At 43.5% G+C, this 5,011-nt stretch overlaps 1 protein-coding gene across 1 annotated transcript in view; it reads right to left on the bottom strand.

Moving 5' to 3' along the window:
- Positions 1-5,011, bottom strand: part of THSD7B (thrombospondin type 1 domain containing 7B) — a 549,335-nt gene that overhangs the window by 207,994 nt on the left and 336,330 nt on the right. The gene's annotated exons all lie outside the window — the stretch shown is intronic.

Genomic DNA, 5,011 nt, shown 5'->3' with positions numbered 1-5,011 from the left:
CTTACAGTCCATTCATCCAACTCATACTTCCTCAGTTTGCTTGCAAGAATGCTATGGGAGACCTATCAAAAGTCTTGCTAAAGTCAAGGTATATCACATCCACTGCTTTCCCCATATCCACAGAGCCAGTTCTCATCATAGAAGGAAATCAGGTTGATCAGGCATGACTTGCCCTTAGTGAATCCAGGCTGACTTTTCCTGATCACTTTCTCCTCCTCCAAGTGCTTAGAAATAGATTCCTTGGAGATCTGCTCCATGCTTTTCCTTACTGGTCTGTAATTCCCTGGATCTTCTTTCTTCCCATTCTTAAAGATGGGCACTATATTCACCCTTTTCCAATCATCTGGGAGCTCCCCCAGTCACCATGAGTTTTCCAAGATAATGGCCAGTGGCTCTGCAATCACATCAGCCAACTCCCTCAGCACCCTCAAAAGCATTGCATCTGGCCCCATGGACCTGTCCACACCCAGCTTTTCTAAATAGTCCCTAACCTGTTCTTTCACCACTGAGGGCTGCTCACCTTCTCCCCAAACTGTGTTGTGTGGTGCAGTAGTCTGGGAGCTGAACTCTCCTGTGAAGACCAAGGTAAAGAAGGCATTGAACACTTTCCACCAAGTCTTTGTCAATCATATCAGTTTCTTGACTGTGCAAGGACTTCCAATTCTTTCCAGGCTCCAAGCATTCATGTACAGACACCTGAGGTAACTAGTTGATTGCCCTACTTTCTCAGGAAGAATGAAGAGGTCACCCTTGTTGCCCTGTCCCCCTTGTGCTTCCTCCAGGTTTCCTGTTTCCCCATTTACCTCAGGGCTTTGGTCTCCATCCTTTGGTGAACCTAGTTTAATACCCTCCTCACTAGGTTAGCAAGCTGGTCTGCGAAGATGCTCTTCCTTCTCTTCATCAGGTCAATCCCATCTCTTCCTAGCAATCCTTTTTGGAACAACATCCCATGGCTGAAGAAGCCAAATCCTTGCTGGCAACCCCACCTGTGCAGCCATGCATTGATCTGCAGGATGTGTCCACTCCTGCCAGGGCCCTTCCCCTTGACCAGAAGGATTGAGGCGAACACCACCTGTGCCCCTGTCCCCTTCACCCTTCCACCCTGAGCCCTGTAGTCACTCTTCATCTATTCAGGGTCACCCCTGGCAATACCATGGGTTCCCATGTGGATGAGCAGTATGGGGTAGTAGTCAGAGGGGTGGATGAGTCTCAGTAATCCTTCTACGACATCTCAGATCCAGGCTCCAGGCAAGCAGCAGACCTCCCAGGACAACAGCTCAGGCCAGCAGATAGATCCCTCCATCCCCTGTAGAAGGGAGTTTCCAACCACCACCACCCCTTGCTTCCTCTTTGTGACAGTGGTCTCAATCCTCCCCAACTTGAGGATTCCTGGCCTGGCCTCTTTCACCAGTAGAATGTGCTCCTCCTCCTCCATTGCTAGCACTCCATCTATCTTTTGCTTCCAGATATTACAAGTGTCCACCTTCCTGGGAGTCTATGCCCTCTTTCGTTTCTAGCACCACCTCTGCATTCCTTCCTCCACAGCACCAAATTAGGACCTGGGTAGAAGCCTAGATGGGGTGTGGTCCTGCCTGGACAGACATCGCACAAGTGGAAGCAAATAAGAGCAGTAAGTGGGTGGTCTGGGATTGCAAAGTACTCCAGCCTCTCTCTGGGTTTTCTATCTGCTGCCTCTCACATCCTGCCTCAGTTTCCAAGCAGACCTTCCCTAGCAAACTCCTCTGTAACTGGCCTGTTTGCTGTTTCTTGATCCAATTCAGAAGGATCTTAACAGATTGGGAAGTTGGGCTACAGCTAATAGGATGAAGTTCAATGCAGACAAATGCAAGGTGCTACACCTCAGGAGAAATAATCAAAAACACAAATATAAAATGAATGACACCTGGCTGGATGGCAACAGTATGCAAAAGGATTTGGGAGTCTTGGTAGTCTTGGTAGATCACAGACTCAATGAGTTCATAATGTGAGGCAACAAATGGCCATTGTAGTTTTAGGATGCATCAACAGAAGATATGGGAGGTGCTAGTGCTTCTCTATTCAGCACTGGTTAGGCCTCATTTGGAGTACTATGTGCTATTCTGGACTCCATATTTTAAAAAAGAAGTTAGAGAGGGTCCAGAGGCAGGCAACAAAGATGATAAAAGGCTTGGAAAGCAAGTCATATGAGATGAGGCTGAAGGTTGAGGAAAAGGCACTTAAGAGGGGACACGATAGCAGTCTTCCAGTACTTGAAAGGTTACCATAAAGAAGAGAGGAAGTACCTTTTCTCTCTTGTTGCAGAGAGGAGAATGCAGGCCAATGGCCTGAAGTTGCAGCCAAGTAAACTTAGACTGGATATCCAGAAAAAACACTTCTTCACTGTGAGAATAATGAGACAATGGAATAGACTGCCTTGGGAACTTATAAACTCTCCATCACTGGAGGTTTTCGAAAAGAGGCTGGACAGCCACTGGCTAGGAAGTATCTAGGTGTAGCTATACCAATTTTCTACCATGGGAATTTCCCATGCTTCTGAGCTTTGCTGTTGCTCCCACGCTCCATCCCCTTCCCTTTTTTTCTGCTATATGTGTCAAGGGTTTTTTTTAGGCTCCTCAGAGGCACTATGTGATGGCTACAGCTAAGGCTGGGGACTTCAGCTGGGGTATGCCAATTTTCTTCTAGCAGCAAAGCCTGGCTAGATGTTCAGGGTCAGAACAATCACCATATTTGGGCTCAGAAAGGAATTTTACCCCATGGTCAAACTGAAATGGATTGTGGGGGTTTTGCCTTCCCCTGGGGGTTGGGGAGCATATATTGACAACTTTTTATAGAGGCAGGTTCCCCAGCTTTACCTGGGGCAGGTTAGGATATTAGGTCTATTTTGTGTCAGGGTTGAGGGTAGTCTGATATAGAGTTTAGATTACAGGTGTGTGGGATGGTTTGGATAGGGATGAGCCTGCCTCAGGCACAGAGTTGGACTAGATGACCTCTGGAGGTCCCTTCCGGCCCTTCTTCACTATGAATCTAAGCCTCTATGACTCTAAGACTGAAAACATACAGTGGGAAGGAAACAGATATTTAACATTCAGTTAGGAGACTTCCACCAAATGCCATACACAGATGAGCTCTTATGATAAATTCAGTGCATTAATTAGAGCATAGGGAGACAATATGTTGAACAGGAGACACTCACACAGATACAGAAAGGGCTTATTTTTAAAATCCATAAAATACTTCCCAAGACTTCTAATCTTTAGACTGAGTAAATGTGGAGACCTTAGTTCCAGACTATAGTTCAGGCCATAAGACAAAGATTTCTGTAGCGGACTCTTGATATCCAACTATAGGATCATCGCATAGGTTGTATGATGTCTTACATAGAGAAACATTTAATAGCCTCATCCATTTGTCCCATAAACTGTGACAACAGTATATTCTTCAACCAATTCCCTATTGCTTTTGTCCTATTCTGCCCATCTCTGATCCTTGCCAGCACCACTTTGGAATCCCTTCTGCTTCCAGTCTTAGGGTTTTGGGAATCCTGTGGTTGGGAGGGAGATGAGAAGAGGCAGGAAAAGGAAAACCCAAGGAGTTTATATGCGTTTTTCAGGGTGATAATGCCCAGAAGCCATTCCAAAGAAGAGTGGAAAGACGTGATCAATTGCCAAAGCTCAGAGAAGGAAATGACCATGTATGTTCACCCAAAAATGTTTTAGAAGAAAATTCCTGCTATGATAAGCAGGGGAGAAAAAAGAGCCAAGGCCTAAAGAAAGTAGACACAGTAGGCAGCAAAGTGCCAACTCCATAAAAGCAACATATATGACTAAATTAGTTAAACTCATCTGGTTTAACCCAGTGCAGGTGCCCTGTGACAAACTGGAAAACTGTCTTTTCATCATACTGCAGCTAACATGATTCACATCATTGGATGTGCCATGCTGGCTCTTGGAAAGTCAGTCTACTAGTTTAGCGTCAAAACATTTAATGCCTATCATCCAGAGACCTGCCAGATTAGACAGCCTGATCAGATGGCAAACCCAGATGTAGGGATGAAGCATGACTTATTAGTAGAGCGTGTTATCTCTGCCATACCCTCTTTGCCTGGAGATGGATAGCACCACAGACAAGTGCACAGATACCACAGACATAGATACTATGCAAAAATGCAAGGTGCAGAAACAAAATCAGATTCAGGGATGGTACTTCATTAAGTTGGGAATTTGTGGACAGCATAGCCTGTTGCATAGGTTGAATGCCATAAGTGAATATCAAGGGGCACAGAATTTCAACTGTAGAAATGTTATGTACAATGTTCTTGTATCTTATTGAATTAAATTATTTTCTCATAATTTTCAACTAACTTCGCCACTAAATTTGCCGTGTTGCAATACACACAGCCTGGTCAATGCAATAAAGACTCAGCAGCAGAACAGCAATGTTAAAAAGCCTTCATAGGACATAAGTTTTACACTCACTTGGGTCCATTGACTCAGCTAGACCTATTCTCAGATTTCTACTAAAGTGAGGAGGAGGAAAATTAGGCCCCGGTATACTGTTGTGAATATACATATCAGCATAAAGAAATTATAGATCTAAACATATAAAAATGGTCATTGAATTAATTCCTAATGATCAGACCTTAACTGTAAATTTAGCCATATAATAGTCTGAGAAGGATAGAAAATTTCTGTTTGTCTATAAGTGCTAGCACCAATACTGAGGGCAATATACTATAAATTCTTTGCCAGAAACGATGTAAAATTCCATAATAAGGATTTTATGTAAAAGAGAAACCTTTATCTTTAATGAGCCAAGCTCATGAATAAAACTTTTTATTCTGTTATTTTTGTATAATGAAATGGTCCACTGCTGAAAACCTGAATCATGCCAACAATAACAAAATAATTTTGTATGTAGTTACAAGAAAAAAGGCAAAATATAATAGCCACCATACTTAAACTATTATTCAGTTCCTAAACATTATAACCTAGGGTATGTTTATGAAAGCTGT

This window comes from Crocodylus porosus, unplaced genomic scaffold (assembly GCF_001723895.1).
Source record: "Crocodylus porosus isolate Cpor-Errol unplaced genomic scaffold, CroPor_comp1, whole genome shotgun sequence".
Lineage (NCBI taxonomy): Eukaryota > Metazoa > Chordata > Crocodylia > Crocodylidae > Crocodylus > Crocodylus porosus.
This window is presented reverse-complemented; position numbering and strand designations above follow the sequence as displayed.